We start from the raw sequence: 19,937 nt of genomic DNA, 5'->3' as shown, positions 1-19,937 counted from the left end.
CTTTATAAAGTTCTCCTAATACAACATGATTTCTTAATAGGAAAAAAATATAAATATCATATATTTTCTGTCTTCTATTTTAACATTACAATTTTTTCTTGTTCCAGGTTTTTGGTTGTGCTTGGAGTCCAGAAGGGTCTTTTCTTGCATCTGGGTAAGCATTAGTTCCATTTCTTTAGGCTCTCGTCTATGAATTCTTATGTTCATATTCATACTTTCGTTTCTAATTCTCTTGTGATTTTACGACTTTGGAAATGACCATCATAAGCACCGAGATTTTATAAAGGTTGAGAGTAGTTTTAGACTTGTCTAATGAATCATCTCTCTTATATCTAACCATGTGTAATATCAATTTAGGTCTGAAGACTCTACTACTAGAATTTGGTCTATTGGAGATGGTCCATGTAACTCTACTATCAAAAGTCGAAAAATTGAGAAAAACAAGAATGTTACGACACTTGATTGGAATGTGAGTTTTCTACTGCCTGTTTTGGGCTGACTTTCGTTGATTTGTACTTTTCTGAGGTGAGGTCTGGCGAATGGATGCAACAATTTGAATTTCATTCAATTGTTTTGTTTCCCTTGTTTTGTCTTAAATTCATAAGTTTGTATATATTCTCAACATTATTATACAACCCCATTCAGGTCCATTACTTGATGTTGATTGGCATAATCTATGTTGGTCCATTACCAGTCAAGAGATTCTCAGGATATCAGGTGTGCTCCACTGATGGCATAATATACATTTTCTCTTTATCTCTTTTGATGTATTATAGATTAACCAGATGATGTTCTAAATAATTCACTGTTTGCACAAAGTTCAAATTGAATTACCAGTTGAACACCGAAGCTGTGCTTCATTGGGACACTGAAGGGTTGTTGACTTTGCCATTGCAGAATGAAATCAATGCTATCTAGTGGGACCCCTCAGGTTCTCTGCTGGCTTCGTGCTATGAAGATACCACATTTAAGTTAATTTCTATCCTAACCTTCTAAAGCAACAACTAAAGGAGACTCTTGCCTCCACATGTTTCAGAAAATTACCTTTTATGGTGTTCTAAGTACCCTTGAATATCTATTTACTGTTCTGAATTTATGTATTAGTTGTGTTAATGCATCTTAGCTTCACCTTTTCCTGCACTAAGACTTTGAATATCTATTGTGTTTTTAAAAATAAATTGGTCAGTAACTCATTGTTTATGTGCAACTATGGAGCATGAAAGAAGATGCATGCTTGCATGATTTCAGAAAACATCACAAAGTATCTATTTTTGTTCTTTCTTTTTCTTTGTTGATTCATTTAATCAAATTAGACATCAGCTGCTGACTATTATGTTTTTTAGGAGATATCTACCATCAAATGGAGTCCAACTGGTGTTGTTACAAGCAATACGATACGAATCAACAGTTTGTTGGCAAGGTATGCTATCTATTGCTACCAGTCATGTTTATAGTTTTCTTTCTATCATAATTTTCTTTCACATGTGGTGGTAGCACTAGGTTCTTGATTACATATTTATTACATATCAGTGTCGCAGATTATGGTTCGATCATTGTTCATAGCTAAGCAATAAAGTTTCTATATTTTGCTAGACACCCCTTCGTTCTTCATCATCCTCTCCCTGGATCCATGACACCCCCTTCCTCGGCAGCACATCTTCCTCCCCTTTATATAACTCACCAGCTATTCGCTCGCCCATCTCATCTTTGTCAATATATTCCTTCCTCACCTTACTGATTTGCCTTCCATTGGGCCAAAACCTTTACTCTGGCTATCAAGGTTTAGGTAGATAGGAAGAAATCACCTAAATCTTTTTTCCCTTTTTAGGATATAAACTCTAGTCTCCATGATCTTCACTCACTTTATTGCTCCCCAGTTTACAACCTTCGGTGCGTTGGGGCTGACTTACCTCTGAAGTTTGTTGTCAAAGGCATACTTAAAGCCCCAATGAATTTTAAAACCCCAAGAGTAGAGTGTCAAAGACTTTCTCAAGTTAATCAAAGAATAATAAATGTTGAAAATAAAAAGGCACGAACGTCAGCAAACACTTCATTCCTTTTTAGAGCATGTGCCTGATATTTTTCTAGACCCGGTGGAACAATGCATTCAACAACTCCTTAACCACATTCAAACCCTGGAAGAAAAGGGGAGGACCCTTTCCCAAGACAGGGAAGACCTTATTGTTAGGATGGCCTTCCGCATCCGCGGCAAAAACAACTAAGAATCAATCGACTCTTTGGAGTTTAAAAAGTTTAAATAAATGTCTGTAGACACAAAGTAGTTTGTTTCTTCTTTTTCTATTTTGGCAATTTAGGCGTCAATTATAGGAATCAGGCGATTCTCTTAGTTTTTCGTGTGTGTTAGCCCATAAATATTTTGGTGATATGACTTCTGAACAATTTTTCGTGTGTGTATTCCTCGTTCAAACTAAATTCAACAGAGTAAACAACTCCCTGGATTCAAAATGGAAGAGAACCTACTCAGTAAAAAAAGAAAAACATTCAACAAGAACGATACAGTTAACTTATTCTCACTCCCCTCCCCTCACATCCCCACCCAAATAAAAGGAATAGGTATATATGTATCAATAGTTCAATTGAATACGAGTAAACAAACCACATAATACTTGAGCCTGTATTTGATAGTTAAAAAAGGTAATTTTATTAAGAGTCCTTATTTATCTCATGTGTCCAAGTAGACAAAATGACTTCACATCCGTTACATGTGTCCGTTCAAGCTGTAAAGAAGACGCCCTTGTTCAGCATCCCATAGCTTCACAGTAGAGCCGAATGAAGCCAACGGGTAGTGCTTCATTCGACTCTACTGTGAAGCTATGGGATGTTGAACAAGGGCGTCTTCTTTACAACTTGAACGGACACATGTAACGGATGTGAACTTATTATGTTTACTTGGACACATGAGATGAATAAGGACTCTTAATAAAATTACCCTTTTTAACTGTCAAATACATGCTCAAGTATTATGTGGTTTGTTTACTAGTATTCAATATATACCTATTCCTTTTATTTGGGTGGGGATGGGGGGCGGGGGGCAGTGAGAATAATTCCTGTAAATTGACCCCTAAATGCGCAAAATGAACTTTGAAAATTAATTAATCAACTCTTACACTAGATAGATTATTTGCATCACATTTCTTAGCTATGGTTCTTTTCTAACCCTCCTATCGTAAAGTATTTTATACATTGAGATGCTTTTTATATTAATATTTAATCTCACTTTTTAAATTAAAAATAAACAGGACAACGAGCACCTACATAATATTTGTAAATATATGCCATAAACAATATCTATTGATAATGAAGATTTGTATGTACCTGAATCTAAAGGGGTGAGCTCTCTGAACTTCTCCATTATTTTTGTTTGAAGAATTGCACATAATTTATTTTGGAAGAAAGAATCAGTAGACAATGTGCACATATGATATACATATATTCAATATATTGTTTTGCAAGTGCATGTCACATTGTAAAATTGTGGGATTGAACTCAACAAATCATGTTTTGCTTAAGCTATGCATCCTTATTTCATATTTAGATACTTGACCATCACATTGTGTCTCAAAAAAACATTAGAACATGTCACCTCCTTTGAAAAACTCTCTCTCAAACTTGTTATGAATCTTATGAGTATAGATTGCAAAACCTGTTTTAAAGTTGGATAATGTTTAACATAAAGTGTAGGCTTACCTTGTTTACAGTTGAGGTCTTCCGATTCTTCGTTCAACCGCTACTTAGTCAGTAATTTTTTCTCACAATCAACTATTCAAATATGCAAATAAGTGCTTGGATGTCCAAGTTCATTTAGTATGGGATTAGTACTTTTACTTTGAGAAGTCACTTTTCATCTAGCACTAAACACAACATTATTAAAAGTTGTTGACCACATGTGTCAAATATAGTAAAAATTATTCAGCCAACCACGTTCTTTTAAATTGTACATTATAAGCATCATCTTTCATGTTTCTTCAAATTCAATAATAGAATCACATTAAGACATGCATTTTTCAAGATTTAAAGAACCCTTGTCATTTTTAAGTGAACTCAAATCATGAGATGGGGCATTATTAGCTATGTGATATTGACACAATCTATGTCTGATGCTCGGCATCATTTCTCTGATAGAAATTGTCATTGCTCGAGCTTGGTTAATTATAATATGTGGAGTAATACTTTCCATTGACTTTAAGAATATCAAGAATAACCATTGAAAGATTCAAATAGAAAAACACAATAAAAAAATATATTATGTCAATGAAGATTTATTACAATAAATGATTTATAAATCATAGAATACTTGTTCGTTCAATATATGATATCAAAAAACATGACATCATCAAATATTGTAGTCAATCCGGAGTTGACCATCTTTCCATAAAAAGTTATCTATACACCCTTCAGAATCAAGTTGAACATCCTAATAAAAGAAAGTCTCACTCACTTGTCTATTTTTAAATTTATTAACAACTCTTACGAATGCCCAACTTGCATCTTTGATTTCATCAATTGATATATAAATGAGATAGAACTTGAGAATTAACTCACATACAAGAAGAAATTGATGGCAACCCTAATAAGTCTTTCCACCTTTAATTTATTTAAGCTACTAACTTCACCTCCTTTTAGATTATAACTAATATTTATTGTCTTTTTAATTATTTATTAAAATAAGTCTTTTAATATATTTTAATTTGTCTTATATAATTAATTAAACTTAATTGGGTATTAACACATGTGTATGACTGTAAATCATCTTTTAATGGTAAGATAAACTAAATTATTTCGAAATAAAATGTTGGAAAACTATATGCACAACGGAAGCATACCAGAATTATACTTCTTACATGAATAATAGATAATCAAATCGTTTATGCTAGAACACATAAACTTGCTGAAATTTAATTAAAGAATTACCTCTTGAAGCGTGAGCAGATACCTTCAAACGAATCCACAAATTAGAAAGACCGTCATGTGAATCCACAAGATAGACAACAACTTTGTAGTCTTCTACAATGATTCCAAGTTCACATCCGAACTCTCTCAATACTTGGGTGGGAAATTATCAAATAGAAAACTAATTCTTTTTCTAGGTTAGAAAACCCCTATTTATAGAGATTTCTTCCCAGTCCAAAAGGGAGAAGAATACTCACACTTTTCTTGAAAACAAAAAATCACACGTTACTCTTCCCTTTTTTGGGTGGGGTGGAGGTAGGGGTGGGTGAGGGTGTTTGGTTGGGTTGCTTTCCCTACTTTTCTTATGAATATAAATATGTTTTCTCTTCTTTTTTTTTCATACATTCATCCTAAAATCTAGTGAGATACTATAAAAACAACAACTAACGTTTAAAGAAAATAATAATTATGATTTCTCCATTTTACTTCTCCTTATTCAATATTTACTCAATCTTTGAAGACACCAATGTTATTAACCATGACATTCTTTATTGCTTTTGTTTTCATTGAACCCCTTCCATTCTCAAACTCTGACATATAATTTTAACTTCTTTTCGTACCATATCTTGCAAAACTATAAGAAAATTTGAGCTCAATAATAATTTCTCCAATTATGAATTATTGAAACATAGAGCATAAAAATTGATGGAGTGTGTTCAAATGTCAATACTGGTGCCAATTCAACTACTTGCTCGATTCGGTTTACTCGATTCAAATTGTCACTAGATTTGGATCCGAGTAAAGAGAGACTCAGAGATGTAGTAGGTTTAGATGCCAAATCAACTACTTGCTCAGTTTGATTTACCTATTCAAATTATTGCTAGATTTGATTCTGGGTAAAGAGAGACTCATTTATAGTGGGTTCAGAGGACAATATAGGTGTCAATTGAACTACTTGCTCAATTTGGTTCACCCAATTCAAATTATTCCTAGATCTGAATCTAGGTAAAGAGAGACTCAAAGATGTTGATGGATCTGACATTACTGGTGAAATTGGTGAAAGAGGCAAAATTCCACCTAATGAGGTAATGGGCGGATAAAGACACAACTGAGGGAACCTAGAAAAAACCCAAAATGCTCAAATCAGATTCAAATAGACTCAGAGATGTTGATGGATTAGACATTATTGGTGAAATTACTGAAAGAGGCAAAATTCTACCGGGTGGGGCAACAGGAGGATAATGAAACAACTGAGGGAACTTTGAAAAATCTAAATTGCTCAAGTCAGATTCACATAAACTACCTGGATTTGTACTCGTCCTGACACTGAGCGATCTCTTCAACAACGGTTGAGGATTTTAGAATGTCAAATCTTCTGACATGTAAGGGTGCTTTCGTTTTAGGGTGAACTTCCAATAATTTTTTGTCGTGTTATTAGTTTGACCCAATAACAAATGGGCTATCAAAGCCCATTGATTACTGAATTTGGCATAAGCTTTGATAATAGTATCATCTTCTTCCGGAGTAAAAGGTTGATCATCAATTTGAGGAGAAGGTTGATCACACCACCTGAGCCTACATGATTTTCCAGATTGATTTGGAATCAATTGACAGATTACAGACCAGTGCTCTGCTCCATATTTCTCTATTAGCTTCTGCAGTTGCTTGTCTTCTTCAGGATTCCAATATCGATGCTTAATCTTACCCTTTTTCTTCATTTTTTCCACTGAATAAAATCAGTCAAGTATATGAGATAGAGGAAATGAAGGATACTGGCAATAGAAAGTAAAAAGTATATATGTATAGTGGGGTGGTAGGGGGAGGTAGGGCCTAGCATTTACTTGGTAAAGACTTGTGAGGAGAGTAGGGTATATATAGTGGGGGTGGGGGTAGAGGGGATAGGGTGACTGGATTAATAGGTAGTTATTAATTATACAAATGAAGTGTATCCCAATACTAAAATCTCATAAATTAATTAGTTTTTTCCTTTAAATAGTGTTTGATGGATTGGATTATAGAGGATAGGATCAGAGTAATGTTGAACTTTGACTAGCTATTATTTTAGGAAAAAAACAAAATAACATTCAAACTAACCATTTTAACTAGAAAATAAAAGTTTGACAGAAAATTGTTTGTAGGGGTAAAAACTTATGTGTATTCACATCAAACCAATGAATATAGGAGATTTACTTTAATTGGCACTTTTGTTATTTAACTAGTTTTGACGCACGTGCGTTGCACATGAATGTCAAACTATGTAGTGCACCATTTTTTTCATATGATGTTAATATTATTGAACCAAAAATTTAAGTAAACGATTATAAATGGACTAATAAAGTATAAGTTCCTACGAATAATGGATGTAAATTTTCTTATGATTACTAATTGTGTGTATATTGAAAGTTGTGAAATCAATATCTAAATACATCTATATCTGGTTATAATATAAAGCTAAATTTAGATAAGGTGATGTGACACCTCTTTATGGCCTCCAATTACATTTCTTCTCCTTCTCCTTCCCCTTCTCCTTCTCCTTCTCCTCCTCCTTCTCCTCCTTCTTCTCCTCCTCCTCCTCCTCCTCCTCCTCTTCTTCTTTATGACTTTTTTTTCTCATTTGAAAATTAGTTTTGATATGTAAAGAAACAAAAGTCATTCTTAAAATCTCTTAACTACACCTCTTTAATATACATTATATTCCCTCCTGTATAATTCATTGCTTAGTTATTATTGTATTGTTGGAGTTCTACTTTTAATATAGTATAACTAAATATAAATATAAATAAACAAGATATACTGAATTGAGTGTTTTTAGTTTGGATATTGTAGTAATTGAATATTCAAGTTAGGGGGTGTTCAAATTTAATTGAACTTTGAAACTCACTCAACATATGTAGAGTTTTTTAAGAAGAGAAGAATAGAAAACTTAGAAATTCGCAGTTTAAAATATGAGGAAACTCCTACATTTATAGCTAACAAAGGGCGATATGAACAAGTGCTTATTGTGCTTTATCAGTAAATAACCCTTCGGAAAGGTCGCAACTCATTGAAAAAATCACAACTCTATGAAAAAGTCACAACCCTACGGAAAAGTCACAACCTTCAATGTGAACAGATGTTTGATTTAAATAGAATATAAATAAATAAATAAAATATATACTAAATTGAGTGTTTAAAAATGTGAGGAACCCTCCACAAAGGGTAGTATGATCATATGTTTATTGTGCCTTATTAGAAAAGTCGCAACCTTTTAGAAAATTTTCCAAAATGGTGTCAACTGGTAATAGAATGTAGCCAGATATGATTAAACAAATGTAAGGATTCAACTCTTGGCAACATAATATTTGTTTTAACCAGGTGTTAACGTTTTAAAAAGAAATATTTTTTGGTGGAGCGTGAAGGGAAGTTTAGTCATTTAACAAGTCATTTAAAATGCCTTTTTGGAACGAACACCATTCCAATCCTAATGTTTCATATATCCCAAAATTCTCACTTACCATTATTGTAATAGGGCCCAAATCGATTATTTTGTCTATGTTCTTGAGCAATATATAATCTAACAACTCATATGCATGCAATGTGGTCCATTTGGTTTGCTACCTTATTTCTAGTAAGTACTTTTCATTGATCTTTTTTTAATGTAAAATTTTAGTGGTTAAACCAGTAATAATCAACAACTGGTAAATTGAAATTTTAATGATTCTATAAAATTTAAGCATATATACAAATCATTGATTAATAAATTGAACTGCTAAACTTTAATACCTAATTAAACCGACCAATACGCAACCCTTGGAGAATCTAGTATATAGCTTAGGTAATTAAAAATATATCCATTTTTGATGTTTACATTAATAAAACGAACATTGAGATGTGTTTTCATTTACCATTTTATCACTAAATTATAGTTAATTAACTCAAATTATCACCTTAATGTTTTTACTTAAACTATAGTAAATTAATATGAGTTAGTGTAAATATAGGACACAAACTACTTTTTTCGTTTAATTATTTATCGATTCATTTGAATTAAATAGGTTTGCTCGATTCATCCTCTAAAATAATATAAATACTGAATTTCAAATCCATTAAATTGAATGTGTTGGGATTTACTATCAAATTTAATTAAACATCTCAATTAAATTCTAAATTTGTCTCGAAGAGAAAATTATGATAGAAATATATAAGGAAAATTTGAAACTCGAGATATGCAACTCAAAATGACTCCCTAGAGATGGTATCATATTGTTTTAGCCTTTTAGGTCTTGATAAAAAAATTTACTGATTCAAGTTATTACATTGTCTGATTAAAGTTTTTAGAAAACATTTTTTTTGTTGGAGTTTGAAGGGTAGTTTAGTAATTCAACTCATTTGAAATGCCTTTTTGGAACTCACACTTATCCATATTTTCCCTCTATATATATGTAACACCTCGAACTTCGGTTAGTTTTTAATTTTGGGTCAACTTCAAAGGACCATAACTTTTAGCACATGAAGATTTAGGTAGCTCATAAAGTATCAAATCAAAGATCTTTGAGTTCTCTTTCCAATGTCAGTGAGTTTGCTAAATTCCAAGCTAGGAGTAAGAAGTTATGCCTGTTTAAGTGGAGCCTCTCTAGTTAAGACTTTTCATCCATTTTAGGAAAGGGTATTTTGGTCTTTTCCTTACTTCTAAAGGCCTACCTACGTTTTACCCACCCAAGTTAAGGGTCTAATTAGACTCTAATTTAATTTTGGCATTCCAAAAGCGTGGATTTTAAAGCAAGCTCAAGAGGAAAAAGGAGAAGGGTTTCAAGCATTCTTTCAAGAACTTGGGGATTTCACCAAGAACAAGTGTTTTCCGAGGTATGTAAGCTTTCATAGTGTTGGGTTTGTTCGCCCTCACGCCAATCATGTAATTTCTATCCTTGAATTCCTCTTGAAGTTGATTGATTGAGTTTTTTTTTAAAGTTCTTTAGTTTTAACTCCATTCCTTAGCAATGGAGGTTTTGAATTCTTGAGGTGAGGGTCTTGCGAATGGGTGGTGTTTGTTTATAGAATTTGAGTGAGATGTTAATTAAATTGCATTGGGTTCGTGTTTATTGATAAAATCTGGCTGAGATTTCAATGAAACTGCATTGGGTGTTGAATTAATGTGAGTTTGGAAGAGGAAGAAAGAAACCAGCCAAATATTTGAGTCTAGGGCCACGTCGCGGAGACGCTTGAAATTTTTCACATCACCCCCCTCTCCGCGTCGCGGAGAGGATACACAGTCCTCTGTCTTGAAAATCTTTTCTCGACCAAAAATTTAATCCCCTCTCCGCGTTGCGCCAGTGTTCTTCAAATCATGTCTTCACTCTCTTCTTAATACTAACTATCTAAGTCGTCATAAATCGTTGAGAGATACTATATTCTAATCATAGCTCTTAACTTCACATTTCAAATCAAGGTAAATTTAAGAGTAAAGTTCAAGGAAGTCCTTTTGATTCATTTTTGAGAAATCTTTTGCAATTATCTACAACTTGATGTAAGACTTGAGTAAATGAATTTGAGAATGAGGAGAATTGACTTTTATGTTTCAAATAAGGATGAAGGGAACTAAGTATTCCAAAGTGTAACACTTTTACATTTAAACAAAAGAAACCTTGATTTTTAAATGAGTTTATGAGGAGTCCTAATCATCACCTCTTTTAAGAGGATCTTTGAGTAATTATCTCAATTGAGAAAGAGTTATATTTTAAGCATATGAGCATGAGTTATACATTATTGGGAGTTGTATTGAGCACCAATACGGGGATGAGTACAGACAACTCAAAATCCTCATACACCATGTATGCCTACATGGGTAAAGGGTCATACATTTTAGATGATTCCTTATTGCTTTTAAGAAGAGCTTAGTGGATCCACTTAGTTGAGGCTTTCTATACCCCGGCAAGGTATATGACAGTTCTGGCAGCGTGGGTGAGACGCTATATCAACACATAGCTCATAGTGATGGTTATCGGTTAGAGAATCTCCCAATTAAGAATGAAGAGTATTTTATTATATTTTTATACATCATTGAGTATATCTCTTGCTTTATAATGTATCAAATATTGCATCTCTTATTGTTGCTTTCATATTGAGTTGGGTTGAGATGAGGTGAGTACGTCTTCCCAGGTTATCAATTCAGTGCTTATGTTTTAGTTTCCCCTTGCATGCTCCTACATTCAATGTATTGACGTCATTCAACCTGCATCGTTTTATGATGCAGATACAGGTGTACAGGGTCATCAGCGGGCGCTTCATTGGTACCACTTGCGTTTCAGCCAGCTTTGGTGTTCTCCTTACTTCCGGAGGGTTCCACATTTATTTTATTCCAGTTTTTGTTAAGATGTCATGGGTCTTGTCCCGATATCTATTATAGTTATTAGAGGCTTCACAAACAATATTAGTTGAGGAGTATTTTCCCATTCCCTTGTTAATGTTTTGAGACTTGAGTTTCCTTCTTATGGCTAGTTAAATATTTTCAAAATTTTTTGAGTTTATCTATTGTTGAGATTTTTGAGTTAATCTTTACAAATTGAAGTCTTGTTTTGTTGAGCAAGTCTTCCGCTGAGCAGTGAGCCAGGCCAAGGGTTCACTTGAGGAACAACAATGATTCTTGACTACCGGCCACGTCCAGGGTGTAGGCTCGGAGCGCGACAATATATGTGAGAGGATGTAGTATTAATCCATTTGCTTGTTTAGTTTAAGCCGCCAACAATTCACAGCAATGGCCTCTTTAAGCCTTGACTTCCACAATTACATTGTTTTCTGATACCTCAATGAATCGGGTAATTTGATTCTCTTCTTCAGACCTTAATCCATCTATCCAAGTTTAATTGATGATGTGTTTCTATTCTGAAATGTCCTAAATCCGAGTTTAATTGCCTTGATATGCTTTACTTGAGCCGAGAGGATTCGAGTTTGAAAACTAGATCCTCTATCTGCACAAGGTAGGGATTAAGGTTTACGTATACACTAACCTCCCCACATACCCCTGGGTATGTTGATGTTGTTAGATGATGTTTTTTTGTTTGAATTTATACCACTAGACAGTTCAAGCAAGGGCGCTAGATGATGTTAAATTCTACAAAGTAAACATTTTTCTATAACCATAAGTGTTCTTATGAGCCAAGAATCTATCGAAAACAGTCTCTCAACCTCAAAGTATGATAGTGGCTAAGGACATAAATAATTTTCATCATTTAGTTTATGAGTTCATCTGAGTTAAATAGGTTTGATCCATTCACCAACTAAAAGAATAAATTTTGAATTCAGTGAATTGAATGTGTTTGTGATATATTACCAAATTTAAACTTCTCATTTAGATTTTGTATCAATCTCTACATTTTTAGATAATTTAATACAAGTGGTTGCTTCATTGAATATGATTTGCTAATAGGACACCTTGACTTTAATTGTGATGGACTAGTACAATAGTATCTAATCGGTCTACTGGTTTTGCTAGTATAATTTTTCAGGATTCACACATTCAACATTTAATTTTGGATACAAGGCTAGGATCAATAAGAGCAGAAGAAAATGTTTATGGTGGTTGAGGCACACCATGTCATAGTTGTGTGAGGAATTATTTTAATAGATAAAAATTTATAGATCCCATGTCTTTATAACTTTTTCATTTCTTTTCTCACTCCTCCACTCACCTTTTATTTACCCCCTATATGTAGAGTACTTTGTAATTTATTAAAAATTTAATATATTTCATTACACAATAAAAAAATAATATCCTAAAAGTAGTATTTCATTATCTCTTTTGCGCATTATTTCTCCAATTCTTCAATAAACAATAGTAAATCCTAAATGTGTAATTTATTTTCTTTATTGTTTTGATAATTCATTTGTTAAAAATCAAATAGAATAAAAATTTAATATTAATTTAGATTTAAAGTCAAATAATTACGTATTTTAAAATAGCTAGATTAAGATTTGTGTTCTTAACCTCATTCAAAATCAATTGTATTATTTAAAGGAAAAAAATAAATAGTTATTTAAAATTACTTGTAAATCAACAAAATCAAAATATAAGTAATTGATTTTTTTCCTCATTTTACTCTCTCTATTAATTTTTTTTTTCTCTCAAAATTCAAGCTATAAAATATTTTTTTTATTATATTAACATGATACGAATTGCAACTAATAATATTTTTTGGTGGAATTGTAACTTAGTGAGAAGGTTATATTTTTGAACAAACACTATAAGTTGCAATTCTTATCATGCTAATATAATAATAAAAGAATATTTTGAAAAAATTAATTAAATTTCACATAGCTTGAATTTCAAGAATAAATATATATCATATAATTGAGGAGTTTATGGATGATTTTCGATTTTGGGTTACATGAAAATAGTAACAAAACTTATGTAATTATTTGTTAGATAGTCTTTCTGTTATATTCTTATTGGAGAATATTTGATACATTTAAGTGTTTACGAAACTAGAAAATTATGAAATTATCGAGAAGAAAAAAAATTAATTTTATACTACTTTTTTTCGTATTAGTTATTTTACTTTTTTACACGCTCTTTCAGAAATTATTAATAAAAATGATAATTTATTAATTTACTCTTTATATTTTTTTACAATTTTACAAATTTTGTTTATACTTTCAAAAAGAATTAATTGTTAGGGTAATTAAAATAAAAAAATTATAGTTTAATTTTGTTAATTGATAAATAATTTTAATAATTATTTTTAGTAATTTAGATAATTTATATAGGATAGAAAAATAATACTAAATGTTAGGAGTATGATGAATTAGGCTAAATTTCATACTTTTAAATTATTTAAAGATAAAGAAAAATAGCAAAATTTGAAATAATGGTAAAAAAACAAGAAGTTGAAAAGTTGAATAATGGGAAAAAGTTAAAAAGTAAGGGAGACATGTCACCTAGTAAAGGACTAAGACAAGGTGACCCTTTATCCCCATAATTGTTCATATTATGTGTTGAAGGACTTTCCAAGCTTTTGAACCAAGCTGAGGAGCAAGGAGAGTTATGTGGAATAAGCCTAAGAAGGGGCGGTCCTACGGTAAATCATCTTTTCTTTGTTGATGACTCCTTTTTATTTTGTTCAGCTAATACTCAAAGTGCGGTATTTTGTTTTGAAATTCTAAGAACTTATGAACTTTGCTCAGGACAGAAAGTTAATTTTGAAAAATCTGCAATATATTTTAGCAAAAATACTATCGAGGAAGAAAAAGATAATATTATAGTGGAGATAGGACAAATATATAGAGATAATTTGGGACTTTATCTAGGATTACCTGCGGTAGTTGGAAGATCAAAGAAGAAAATGCTTGAGTTTATCAAAGAACGAGTTAAAACTAAGATAAAGGGTTGGAAGAATAGTTTCTTATGCCCTGCAGGCAAAGAAGTCATGTTGAAGTCAGTACTTTCTGCTATTCCTTCATATGCATTATCATGTTTTCAATTTCCAAATAACTTAGGAAAGGAGATTACTACCATTTTTTCTGATTTTTGGTGCGGAAAAAATGAGGGGAAAAGGACAATGCACTATGAAAAATGGCAGAAACTTTGTGAGGCAAAGTCCAAAGGGGGCCTTGGTTTTTGAGATTTGAAACTATTTAACAAGGCCCTATTGGCAAAACTTGTGTGGAGGATTTTAACCAAGAGGATTCTTTGCTTCAGAGGATGCTAAAAAGTAAATATTTTCCGAATACTTCTTTCTTAAGTGCAGGATGTCCCTCGGCAAGTTCTTGAATTTGGAAAAGTATTATCTGGGGACGAGATTTGTTGCAACAAGGAATTCGATGGAGAGTAGGAGATGGAGAAAACATTAAGGTTTGGAGTGATCTTTGGATTCCTAATTCGATTGGTTTCAAACCCCTACAAGGACATACACAAATAAATCCACAGTTGAGGGTAAGCAACCTTATAGATCAACACCATCATATATGGAATATTCAAGATCTTCATCACCATTTTTGCCCTAATGATATCAACTCTATTTTGTCTATCCCAATATCTAGCACTGGAAATTGATAAAGCTATCTGGCATTATACAAATTCAGGAAAGTTTGAGGTAAGATCTTGTTATCATCTAGCAAAAAGCCTACCTAATAGTACTGACCCTAGAACTGAAAAACCTCAAGCCAGTGGTCAATCTTTCCCAAAATCTTTTTGGACTTCCTTATGGTCACTTAAAATAAATAAAAAACAAATACAAACATTTCCTTAGAAAATGCATTCTTAATGTCCTTCCTGTTAGTGCGAATATTTCTAAGAGATTGCATCACAATTGTGACGTTTGTAGGGTCTATGTCTTAGAAACTGAAACGGTTGATCATATGCTTTTCAGTTCCCCAAAAGCACAACTAGTATGGAAGCTGGCCCCCATTAACTGGCCTAATGTAGAAACTAAAATGTTATGAATTTTGCAATATGGCGGAATGACTTATTTTGTAATACATGTCAATATCCAGAATCTATTGAGCTACTAAGATTGAGTGTCTCTCTTTTATGGAAAATGTGGAAAGCGAGAAATTTATAATGATTTAATGGTGGTACATATGAACCTAATGACGTAGTAAATAAGGCTTTATTTGATTTACATGAATATGACGATGTTGTGAAAAATTCGGTAGTTGTGAATCCTATACCAAACAAGATTTATGATGTAACTATTACTTTGGCCCGAGATGGGGTTTTTGTTTTCACAGATGCAGGTCTACAAAGGGAGAAGGACAAAGCAAGCATTGGAATGGCGGTTATAGATAGCTATGGTCATTTGCTTCATGCCTTTGGTACCCCTATTCAATTTGTAGGGAAGGCCATAACTGCTGAAGCACTAGCAATTCTGGAAGCTGTTGAAAGAGCACTACAAAGTGGTTGGTCAAAGGTTCACATACTGTCAGATGCAAAGAATTTCATACAAATGTTGCAAAAGAATTTGATAACATCTTGGGAAATAGAGACCATTTGCGAGGATGTCTGGCGATTGATAAGTCTTTTGAAGAAATTGAGATTATATATATTCCTCAAACATGGAATGTATTAGCTCATAATCTAGCAAAAATTTCTATTTCATGTATAAGTAGGATTTCTTGGGATTTCGCCTTCCCAAGTTGTGTTGTAACTGATGCAATGGTGTCTTATGGACATCTGAAACATATTTTAAAGTAATGCAATAAAGTATTTTCCTGAAGAAAAAAAAAGGGAGAGAAGGAACTTTGGCCCATTTTTTCTGGAAATGGGACCCAAGAATCCATTTGTCAAATTATGAAAGCAGCCTCACACAACTTTTGTATGCCACCTCATACTTATCCCTCAACCACCATAAAAATTTTCAGAGCACAATGTATGGACATCTAGTTCCTCCTGATGCTCTTATTAAATTTGTGCAAAAGGGTATTTGGTATCTTGTACTGGAAACAAATTTGAGCAATGTAAGGCAGACATTTTGATATTCTAATTTTTCTATTTGAAGATTAGATGTTTTTATAACTTTGAACTAACCAATAATAACTACGGAATGCAGGATGATACCAATATGGATGAAGACAAGCCTTTGGATCTCATTACAAAGAACGTATATGAGCTGCAAAAAATAATAAAATACAAAAAGCAAAAACTTCAGAAAGATAAACCTAGGAGGAAGGATAAGGTGAATGCTGACCACAAACAAGAACCTGCAAGAGAAAGGGAGACGGAGAAACAACAGAAGGAAAAAGAGTGTGAATAGGACAGAGAAAGGAGTGATGTAATGGTTTTGGAAGGACATACATCTAAGGTTCGCCATTATTTCTCAATAGGTGATCTAATATATAGATTTTGTTTTATGTATTCTATATTAACATTACAATTATTTCTTGTTTCTTAACTCATGCTAGGTTTTTGTCTGTGGTTGGAGTTGAGAAGGGTCATTATATTGCTTGCATCTGGTAAGCATTGGTACCATTTCTTTCCTTTTTGCTCTCGTCTATGAATCAACTGATGTTCATAATCGTACTTTTGTTTTTTTTCTCTTAGTTAAAAGGTTGAGAGTAGTTGTCTCTTATAGCTAACCATGTGTAATATCACATTAGGTCTGGAGACTCCAGTGCTAGAATTTGGACTATTGGAGATGGTCCATGTAATTCTACCATTCGAAGGAGGCCTCCAAATGTTTTGGTTTGAAGCATTTGGAAAGTCAAGCAACTCAGAAAAACAAGGATGTTACATAACTTGACTGCATTGCTTGTGGTTACATTCTTGTTTTTATTTGATCTTGTTTATATGACTTTTTCTTGTACAGAGCGAGGGTACCCTGCTTGCAACAGGTTGTTACGATGGCCAAGCAAGAATCTGGAAACGATCTGGTAAGGAGCATGGAGGAAAAACTTGTTTTGAAGATTGAATGTATAAATTGCCACCACTTTTCATGTCTTTTTTTCTCTTACTGACTTTTCATCCGGGGGAATTGGTTAGTACTCTTAACAAACATAAAGGGCCAATCATCTCTTTGAAGTGGAACAAGAAAGGTGATTATCTCCTTAGCAGTAGTATTGATACAACTGCCGTTGTTTGAAATGTGAAGTCTGGAGAATCGAAGCAGCAATTTGATTTTCATTCAGGTGTTCTGTCTCAATTATTCTTTATAGTTTACCTCATATCTGAGTAAAGATTGATTTTGCTTATGTTCTCACTGTTGTTATCCAACCCCACACAGGTCCATTGCTTGATGTTGCTTGGCGAAACTATGATTCTTTCGCGATCAGCTCCGCTGATAACATGCTATAGGTTTGTAAAGTTGGAGAGAACAAACCAATCAAAACTTTCTCAGGACATCAGGTGTGGTCCAGTGCAAATTGAATTACTAGTTCAACACTGAAACTTAGCATGTTATGCTTGATTGGATCATGGATGTGAATAGTCTTAAAGGGTTGCTTACTTTGCCATTGCAGAATGGAATAAATGCTATCAAGTGGGACCCCTCAGGTTCCTTGCTGGCTTCACGCTCTGATGATACCATTTAAGGAAGTCAACAAATTACAGAGAAAGTTGAATTTTAGCTTCAACTTTTCCTGCGTTAGGACTTTGAATGTGTTGTTTCCAAGAAATTATGCTTATTGTTTCTGTGCAGATATGGAGCATGAAACAGGATGTCTGCTTGCATGATTTCAGAGAACATCGCAAAGTATCTATTTTTGCAAGATTCATTTAATTAAATCAGACATCAGCTGCTGACTAATATGTTTTTGTTAGGAGATATATACCATCAAATGGAGTCCAACTGGCGCTGGTACAAGCAATCCGAATAAGCAGTTGTTGCTGGCAAGGTATTCTATCTATTACTACCGGTCATGTTTACAGTATTCTTTAACATCAGTGTCGTAGATTATGATTGGATCATTTTTCATACCTAAGCGATAAAGGTTCTATATTTTGCCAGACAGTGAGTTTTCACTATTTATAAGAAGATACTCCCTCCATTCCATTTTATATGACCCTATTTTTGTTGTCCTTTCAAGCCCCTGCTCTGTTTGCACTTAAGGCTTCTAGTTGAATCAATCTTCTGTACCATATAGCAATTTTAGGGGGTAGTGAAGCATGGTGCCTGCTACTTCGTAGTTACATTATTCTATATAAATTTTGTTCAAAGTTCCAATTCTTTACGTAGAAGAGTACCAGTTATATGTTAAAGGCGCACTTAAGCTTTGAAGCGGGGCTCAAAAGCCCCAACGAACTTTCAAGCCCAAAGAGTTGAGTTTCAAAATTTGGAATAATTGTGATCTAGCCCGTAGTGGCGTAATCCCCTTGCGAGTAAAAATAATCCAGAGAGATACAGTTTCACTTTAACCATCGTGTGCGCTGATTTAATGTAAGGTTAGTTCTTTGAGCTTATTGGCTATGTTTTATTGTATGTCTGTGTAGTGCTTCATTTGACTCTACCGTGCCGTTATGGGATGTTGAACTAGGGCGTCTTCTTCACAGCTTGAACGGTCACAGGTAATGGATGTTAACTCATTATGTCTAGTACTTGGAACGGACACAGGAGATATTAAGGCACTCTTACTAAAATTACACTTTATAATCTTCAAATGATAGGCTTGAGTATTATGGGGTTTGGTCACTCGTACTCAATTGAACTATCGATACCTATATACCTAGTCCTTTTATTTGGGTGGGGATGTGAGGGGAACCTGTTTAGAAACTATGCCTTTTAGAAATGCAGAACAATTGAGGCTCAAACTAAAGTCACATGGTAGATAAGCGCTTTTCTGGTTTCACCTAGTGTCTGGTTACCCAGATTGGGACCTTACTAAATCATTATGGCATTGATCTAAACTTAAGGTTGCGGTACTGCTAGTATAGTTGTTCCTCTTACTTAAGTTGTGGTACTTCGGGTTGATAGTCTAACTAAATGTTTCTCTTAAATACCAGTTGATATTCAAGTTGCATCTATTCTTAGACAGCAAAAGTGAAGACACAACTTGAGAACTGATCGGGTATAATAGAAAGGTGACGCAATGCTTAACCTGGAAATACTATAAAAAGGAACTATATGAGGAGCTGGAATATACCACACATGGAGAGCAAGAAATTGGAAATTATTTAGAGGAGAGGATACAACTGCACAGACAAAGAGTGGCTTACTTGAATGACACTACGAATCCATCAAAGCAACTCCTTCTTATCTCTTAATAGAGATCATCAAAGAATATCAACGAGAGAGGTGATTAGACAAGACATCTGACACCTATAGATTGTAGCTAGAAGTGGTAAAATCGTCTCAAAAAATCATAATCCACCCAATCTGTTTAGATTTGAGCAGGTTAATAACACGTTTATTTTATTAACTAGAGTGATATGCAGCCCAAATGGTAAATAATGCCTCGCATGCATACTGCTGAAACTTAATGCCCTTCTCTTTCCCTCAATTAGCTATCCTCCTGTAGTTTAATACATTCAACAGCTATAAGGGATTCAAGATCATCTAAACACCTGTAAAGTGTAATAACAAAATCAAGCAATTCTCCCTCAGCATCAAACTAGAAGAGTCCTA

The 19,937-nt window shown here is 33.4% G+C and overlaps 1 protein-coding gene and 1 pseudogene across 1 annotated transcript in view; one reads left to right on the top strand and one right to left on the bottom strand.

Annotated features, from left to right (window-relative positions):
• Window positions 1–19,937, bottom strand: part of LOC125818921 (RNA exonuclease 4-like) — an 84,767-nt gene that overhangs the window by 49,815 nt on the left and 15,015 nt on the right. The gene's annotated exons all lie outside the window — the stretch shown is intronic.
• On the top strand, window positions 11,642–18,884 carry LOC125818912 (WD40 repeat-containing protein HOS15-like; annotated as a pseudogene).

Source organism: Solanum verrucosum, unplaced genomic scaffold, assembly GCF_900185275.1.
Source record: "Solanum verrucosum unplaced genomic scaffold, falcon-dt-bn FXZP01000267.1, whole genome shotgun sequence".
Lineage (NCBI taxonomy): Eukaryota > Viridiplantae > Streptophyta > Magnoliopsida > Solanales > Solanaceae > Solanum > Solanum verrucosum.
Note: the sequence above shows the minus strand (reverse complement) of the source record. Positions and strands in the feature narration are given on the sequence as shown.